Here is a 9,064-nt window from a genome sequence, read left to right on the forward strand (position 1 = left end):
TCCGGCCTCTCTCTTCTTTTCCATGAGATATTCTAATTAGTAATGTTTATGTGGATCATTTTTTTGGACCAGCTATATGCACTCCAAATAAATATTGATACGAGTCGCTTCCCAGCGACTGTCTCTGCACATTTTCCACCAGGCACGTCACGCCAGTGATGCTCTTCCTCTGTCAAAAGCACTGAGCCTCTGGGGGCCACGATCCCACAGCTTAGAGCCCCGTTCTCTGTGCCCCAGAAGCCTACCTTTCACCCCTCTGTCCAACTCTGCTTCCCAAAGAGAGAGAAGGTCAGACTCCTCACAGGCATGCAAGCAGATCATCACCAAAATCTTACTCAAGAAGGGGAGAAAATTAGATTAAATTTGCATGGCTCAACAAAACTCCAGTGCAAGTAGGTATTTAAAAATTGTCCTTCTCAAGCTAAATGCTGAGTGAAAGATGTATAGTGCTACACAGTAAGATTAATACGCTCTTTGCAAACCATTAAGCTGCAGTAATGGCCCCTACGCCCCCACTTGGATAACCTCGCTCTCCTTGTTAGCCGCTCAGACGCCGGGCTTCACTGAGTCTACGCCGTTAGTCCTTGACCAATGATCTCCAGGTCCCTTGAGATGGTTGAGTTTCATGAAGGCATCTCAGCTGAAGATCTTCCCTTTGGGGGCTTCACTATTATCAAAGGTGCAGTGTGGTGAGGATTCAGTCCCCAGAACTCAACATTTTGTGCTAAGACACCTGAGGGTACTGGAAGCTCACAATTGTCAGGAAACACTGATCATTTCCACATATGGTGTATTAAAATGACGCTAATTTGTATGTTTTGGAGGCTTGGAAAACCATGGATTGGCAACTAAATGCTTTACAAAACGAATGAAGAGGATCTGGTTGGAAGATACTTAATCTATACGCTACTTTGGATTATGTTTCAGATGAGTAGATAATCCCTGTTCATTTTCTTTTCTTTTAGCTCTTATCTGTGTACCATGTGACCCAGGTGAACATAGTGGCCATCTTGGGCCCAAAAGATGTGGGACACTCGGGACACACTGGGGGGTGTTTCTCAATACCAAGAAAAGCAAAGACTGTACTTGTGGTCTTGGCAAGACCAGTCTTGCTAACTGGCTTCCCAGGAATGAACTTGAGGCGCAATGAGTCATGAGATTGGTCTCGTTTGGCGAGGATGCAACCGATGTGTTTTTCATATTTGGGACGGGGCAAGTACAACCCTCTGTACTTCTGTTCTTGAGAACTGGAACTGGTCTTCGGCAATGGAAGATGATGTGAAATGGGTACATGAGAACACAAGTACGGTCAAGCACGCATATTGAGAGACACCCAGGGACTCAGGAGGGGCTATAGATCACCTGCTATGAAATGCCCTTGGCGGATCACCCCCCATTAGATGATTGGCCCCGATGAGTGCTACTCATAATTCTGTCCCCTGGAAACAGCCCCTGCACCGTACAACACAAGCAGCGTAGATCACATTAGCTGTCGCGCCATGAGAATGCAGGCTGAACCATGGCGTAACGAGATGAGGGCCCCCGTCTTTCACGTCATCCTCTTCTCATCCTCCTCTAATCCACACGCCGCATACCATTAAGCAGTAAGGGAGCTGAATTATTCATCCTTCTTCAACGTTCTTCATCGTTTCTCTAATGGAGAATCTCATTTAATAGCGGCTTTTATAAATACTGCTTTCCCCTGCAAAGTTCCCTTTGCGGTCAGCGAACTGTCTTCGGAGGAACCCAGCAATTACATCTGGAAATGTGAAGGAAATTAGTTTTCAATATTCTCACCTGCCACTTCAAATAATATTTACTCTCTTTACATGGCCAGGCCTCAGCCGTGATCCGCACAGTGCCATCAATCAAGTTTGTGTAATTTACGCTATGAATATGTGATTTATGCCCTTCATACTGTTCAAATAAATCTTTAGCAAGGAGGGAAAACAGCAATGATGTCTGCGTATTGATTGGTTGACTTAATAGTGTTTGGTCTTTCTAGCTGATCTCAGGAAATAAGCTAAATAAATAGGCAGGCAGGGACCCCGCCTATTCAGCAGCCCAAAGGCGCCCTGTAGCTGTACAGTGGGGGCTGTACAGTGTTAGCTCAGAAATGGGGGCCCTTCATGAGATTCCAGTTCTTGGCTAAGAGACTCTGAACGACATGATGGGAAAACGTCTTTGCTGTCGGCCAGCTCAGACTCCCGACCGCGACTCCCTGACACTGTAACGTGACAGGGTGATGAGAGAGCCTGTCTGTACCGTGTCTGTTCCGTACCAGGCATTGACCTAAAAAGGCAAAGTTCGTTACACCAGGAGAGAATGGAGAGTATCCATCAGAGTGACACGGTAGACGCCCTCCAGCAGATGGAATGTGCCGTCACCCCTGGTCGGGGGTGGGCCACTGGCTGCCCAGTGTCATCTTAGCTGGGATCATTAGCAGATATTAATTACTGGGTGAGTGGATGCTGGCAGCATCATTTGAGAGCTTTACACAGAAGGAGGTGCTGCCCCAGACTGAGGACCAGACAGAGTCTCAGTTAGCCCACAAGGTCCCATTGGCCTCATCACCATGGAGACGGTGTAGTTTTTAACCAGCATTGACATTTACCCATTTTCACAGTGCATCCTGCCATGGGTTCAACCTCAGCTGCCCGTAGGAACCGCGTACACTGCCCAGGCTGTGCTCTCACACCCAGATTCCCTGTGTTGATTCCCTGTGCTGCTGGCCGGTTCCCCGAGTCGCCGCAGCATCCTTTGTATTTGCGCTGCCTCTCTCTCTGAAAAGCACAGTAAGCTAAACTATCAAAAAAGGTAAAACTGTCATCCGCCTGTAGCTGGGGGCGGAAATTCATTTTTGGTTTAATTTCAGAGATATTGATCCGCAAGCGGTTTATTGCCGTGTGACATCCATAATCAGAACAACCCTCTGGCAGGGGAGACAAACACTGTGGTCAGTGGGGGTGGGGGTGGGGGGGGTCCATATCTCACATTTGTACATTTGTACTATTTTCTTCTGATTGATCTTGCCTCAGAAAGTCAAGATTTGTTTCTACCGACTCCTAACAAACAGAAATAATATCCAAAAAGCAAGAGTAGCATGTGTGATTGAAGTCATCAGTGTCACAGATTAACATCATACAACCTGAATAATAATGACTGCATTGAATGCTGCCATGCTGGGTCTCTGGTTTAGCTGTAACAGAAAGCGAACACCATCGAGGGAAAGAGAAGCAGGCAGGACAGAATCTGGTCGCTCCAGAGCAGGAACCGGACGGCCGTCTGTCTGCATCAAGACGGACAGCTAGACAGCTGCGCAGTCTTGGGATGACTTGCGGCATTGGGGAGCTGCGCTTTGCATGCAGTGGCATTAAACAATCTGTCACTTTGTCCCCAGGACTCAGTAGCTTATCAGTAGCGAGGAGAGAAAGGAGTGTAGCGCTTCATCAGAGCTGGCAGGACGCCAGCGCGCCAAGGAGGGGTGCTGCGGAGCGGAGCCGAGAGCAGGGCTACCGTGTCTGAAGGTCGGGGTGTCGGATGCTGCCCCGCACTCAACACCGAACGCAAGCTTCTGAAGCAAGCGCCAGTCACCATTCACCGGAAATACCGACCTGAGAGGGGTCTCACTGAAGCCACGTCAATCACCATGACCTTGCTACGTGATTCACAGCCACACTCCCGAACTGCGTACTGACATTTCGCTCAACAACAGATCACATGTGCGAGGGAGACCCCGTAAGATTGTAACTGAGCATAAAAATCTCCTAATGATGTCATAGCTCGACACATCAGTCACGTGTTTGTGGTGATGCTGGTGTAAACAAACCTAATGCGCTGCCAGTCATGTAAAAGTATAGCACATACAATACATGCACAGTACATAATACTCCATAATGATAATAAACAACTATGCTGTCGATTTATGTATTTTCTATACTGTACTTTTTATCATTACTTTTGTGCAGGGGTGGACAATCTTATCCAGAGAAGGCTGTTATGTTTGTCATTTTCACTGCAACTCCCTAATTAGATTACTAATTAGAGGACTGATTGGCTGAAGAGTCCTCACACCTGGGTTTGAACAGCTGACCTACAGGTTATCCCTAAAATCTGCATACACACCGGCCCTTTGCGGATAAGATTACCCACCCCTGTTTCTAGAGTGCACTCTTTCTACTTATTAAAAATAAACTTTCCTGTACTCTAGGTATGTAACACGCTATGACATGTACGTTTTTTTGTATGTACACCCTATGACGACAAGTTTGGCAAATGATGCCTTCCTCGGAACGCATCCCCGTCGCTAGGCAACACATGGCCGCATATCTGTTCTGCAGTACCGCAAGCTTCAGAAAACAGTCGGTAGACCATCCTGGGAGGGTGAGGTGACCCCGGGGTGAGTCCACATGCCGACTGTCCGAAAGAGCTACAGCGATAGATGGATGTTGCTGCAGATGATTAGTGTATGTTTGGGTTAGAAAAGCGACTGCTTTCTCCTACAGATGCCACCAGCCACTGAAGAACATCATCAGCTCCAATCTGCCCTTGAAATGATGCACGGCAGATATGGCAGGATGCCCCCTATTATACGAATCGCTGGAGTGAGACTGACTGTGTGTTTCCCCACTCGGAGACGCAGCCATTATTAATGTATCTGAGGTACACCCTGCACCTCGGGGAACTGCTCCACTAGTGAGGGCAAATGGAAAGAAGGCCGCTATCACACACACTCACCACTAGGGGGCAGTAGCTGACGAATCAGTGACTAATTACTCAGTCACTACTACATTATCTGACACATACAAACGATTCCCTGAACATAGGATACCTCCCTGCCCTTCTCAGACCTTATTACACAGAGTCCTGTTACCCTGCTGCAGAGTGCAGCACCTCTCTGTCAGCATTCCCCAGTTTGAGGGCTGCTACCCAGGGCCCCCTGCTCCTGTCTGTACTCCCTGATATTCCTCCTCTTCCACTCTGCACAAACCGCCATCACTCACATCCCCACTCCCAGTTCCGTAGTGCCATCTTGGGTGACCACTCATCCGGATTGCGTCAGGACGGTGCGGCTTGATTGCTATGAGGCGTCCTCCTTTTCGCCCCTCTGTCTGTCTTTTACCCTCCCGGTGAAGCTTGCTGGCAGCTCCGCTTCGTTTCTGACCCGCGCTGTACATTATACAGCCTTCGTGGACAGTTTCTTGTCTATTACGTCTTGCGAAAAGGAGGCAGAAAGACGGACACCACTGGACACTGCCAGTGAAGTTTACGTGATCGTGACAGTAACAAGGCTGGGGAAAGAGAACCTGACTAACTGGGAATGAATTAAGTGAATCTGGTCTTTGACACAGGCCAGTTACCTTATTGAAGATTAAGTTAATAAACATTTATCTATATGACACTTGTCCAACCCCAACATAAAAGTACTCACCTCACGAAGCAGCCAAGCGGTCTATTAACCGTAAAAACATCAAGCATAAAGCCTCTCTTCTGGTTTCCAGTTGTCCATTTGCTTTATGTGCGGTAACTATATACATGAGCGCTTTAAGCGAGCCATTGTGGCTACAAAAGTTATTGCCATTAGTAAGATCTAAAGGCTGTTTCTATCCGACAGTCTGGTATTAATCGACTCCGCATATGCAGCTGGTCATTAGTAGGGTTCACAAGTAACTGCAGACTACCTGTTCGCTCAAAAACTCACCATCCTTAACTGCCAAAATGCTTGGTACATTGTTCTATGTTTATAGTCTGAACTTGTGATATTTCCTTTATGAATACAACTTTACCTTATTTTCTCAGAATCCCATACAATTGCGGAGAATCTCATCAATATAACCAGCTACGACAGAAGGATTACACAGGTCTTCAAAATATTTTTTTTTTAGGTGCCAAGGTTTCTTGAATGGACTTACGGTATTCTGAGGGTGCTCATTACTGAATTGGTTCTGGTTGAAGCATTGACATTAATAACAATGAATAACTAATTAATATTGTATTAATTAATCATACATAACTTTTTCCTGCCACTGTTAGACATTTTTCATTTCTTTTTTTGTATGATGTTAGACTGTTTACGTACTAGTTGTAACTAAAATAAAACTATTCTTACAATTGAAAATGCTTTTCAAACATGTCGCATTAAATAATTTATTAATTAATTAACTATGAAATATCTCAGAAACTAGAGTCAATCTGGCAAAACCGAAGTCATATTCTTAATCGGCACCATAAACTTAATATAAAACTGTTCAGACATCGTTGGCACCAAAATCACTGTATGCATAACACTTTAAAAGAATAACCTTTCCGATAACGGCAATGTTCACATTTTGGCTACCATGTGGCGACGTGTTAACATAAAACTATTTTAACCTTTTTCACCAATTTTCACCAAGGCCTATCTATTTCAGAATGTTATATAAAAACCAACTGCATAATCACACGTATAATTAAGCAGTTTTAATTGTATTAGATTGGAAAATAAGTTACCTATGAGAATTATGTCTTAATATGTTGCCACCTTGTGGCCAAAATAGAAAGCTACTGCGTACTAATTATTTTCTTCTATTACTCCAGATTTTATTTTTGAACATCCATCCTTTAAAAAAATGCTTTATATGATGTTACATTACGGTACATTTTTAAAACGCTAAATGGTTAGCTACACATGGAATTACTTTAAAAAACAGATTTGTTTACCGGGAAAAATACTATTTGGGTAACAGTAACATTTATGTTTGGCCACGAGGTGGCGACGTAATAATATAAAATCCAGTTAGGCGACATTTCAAAACATTTTTCCCGCGGTATATTAACCAGGTTTAAATTAGTGCCATTTCTGCCAATGAAATCTGAAGAACACTGGTTTTGTGCATTGTAAATTATATCGTATGTAGCAAAGATAGCACATTTAGATTGTTTCATATTAAGCATGTTGGTTGCATAACTGGTAAACTGAATAAATAGATTTATTGCGTTTAAGCTTAGCGAGACAGTTAACGTGAGAGTTCTACGTTAACATACAGATTGTATGGGTAAACTGAATGCAGTGTAGACTTTTGTGTGATTCAGCAAGGCCTTTAACCCAAAACACTGTTCTAGGCAACCGGATTGATGGCCATCTCTACACTTTGAGCCCAAGCTTTTCTCTCATTGGTTCACATCCCAGGTTCAGGTGAGTGATTTCAGTGTCAGGTTCTTGATCAAGGCCCTTAACACTCCTGGGACTGTCTGGTCCTGCTTTCTTACAAAAAAAATGTACGTTACCTTGGACAAAAGCATCTGCTAAATATATATAAATTATAAATGTATGTAAATTATAAATAAATTATATAAATAAAACGTAAATGTACTCATGCAAATAAAAAATTCTTGTCTTATAATTTTGATCTGCATAATGAGCCAGTGGTCTATGAACATTTTTAAAGCTGAAATATCCCACAAACATCCCACTTCCTGAATGATCAAGCCAGGGTGAAAACGTGACTGGGTGCAGGTGAAATCAGGCCAGTCAATCCCACAGAGTTGAACCCACAGGTGGTGCTGGGGGGGGGGGGGATCACTCTCGTAAAAAGTAGGCAACTTTGGGAAGTCACGGGCATTATTTGTTTACTAATGAGCAGCATAGGTCTCCTGGCATTCTCGGTATTTGTTCAGTGAGCACAGCAGCAGCCACACAATGGGTGCATTTTTTAATAGACTACATTCCTTTGCGGGGTGGGGGGAGGCGAAGTGATGGTATGAACAAGCAACACCACAGATGTCAGGCTTTCGGTGGTCAGCTAAGGCCTCACGTTGACCCGAGACGCATATAGGGGGCGCGTGTTTGTACGGTGAAGCTCCTTTTAGAATTCGAGTGCCTTCGGTGATCTTTCCAAAACAGTCCGTTCCGGGAAAGCAACAAGGAAGAGCTGTGTCGTGTGCCCCATACGGTGCTGCGGTGATGCTAATTCAGATCAACGTCAACACACGTGGCGGTACGGCTGCCCACACTCCTGTCCCACGATCCTCAAACAGGAACACAAAGGACAGCAAGAGCGCAAAAAGGTATTTCCACTCATTCAGACATTTATTTAGATTCTTCTGTCGAAATCACATAAACATCAAGGTGTTTAAAATGGCATCAGTAGATATAGGTTCAGATTGTGTATTGTTAATAAAAACATATGCAAGATTTCACCAGTACATTAACCGTATACAAATTCATTATATTTGACATTGAGACGTTCTGCTAGTTACAAGCATGACAATTCAACATAAAACAAACAGGAAGTGATTGCTGTCAGTAAGCTTATACTAATGAGCCATTCCGGGCTGAAGATTAAATGAAGCCCTTAAGTTCAATGCCGGGCAGGTTTGTGTGGGACAATTTGGGCACTTTACTAACCACTGAAACGCAAAGCTGTCGTTTCCGCTTAAGAAATCGGGATGGAAGCTACAGCGGGCCCTGGCTATGCTGAGCAGTCATGGCTTCACAGTAGAGAGACGACTTCCACGCACCAGCACTGCAGCTGAGCAGAACTGGGAGACTCTGTCAGCCTGAAGACGGGCTGCAGTCCCACTCGCACTGACACACTGCTGATACCCAGAGGAACCTGAGACTATCTCCCCTCTTTTGGGTCATGCTGCTGGTGGGACTAGTGAGCAGACACGACGAGACGAGAGCCACAGGCAAAAGCCGCTCATAAACGGCAAAGCCTCGCTCGAGCAGGCCTGACACAAACCCAACCAAAAATGGCTGCTCCGGTCTGGCTGGTCTCCGAGCTGAGGCAAATGCCCCTGAAGGACATCAACGGTTGGACATGCTCAAGTAACTGCTGAAGAAAATGCTAATCAGACCTGAGAACTGCTACAGTACACGATGAAGTAAGGGTTCACAAGCGAGACGTGTAAGCACACACCATAGCACTGCGCACTGCGCCTATGAACATACTATGAACAAACTGCTGTAAACTGGGACGCTTGTCTGTCTGTGTCTGTCATTCTGTCTGTGTGTCAGTACACCGCTCTGTCAGTCTGGTGCTTTTTGGTCTTCGTGGACTTGACTCCATCCCGAGATACGTGA

Source organism: Brienomyrus brachyistius, chromosome 3 (genome assembly GCF_023856365.1).
Source record: "Brienomyrus brachyistius isolate T26 chromosome 3, BBRACH_0.4, whole genome shotgun sequence".
NCBI lineage: Eukaryota > Metazoa > Chordata > Actinopteri > Osteoglossiformes > Mormyridae > Brienomyrus > Brienomyrus brachyistius.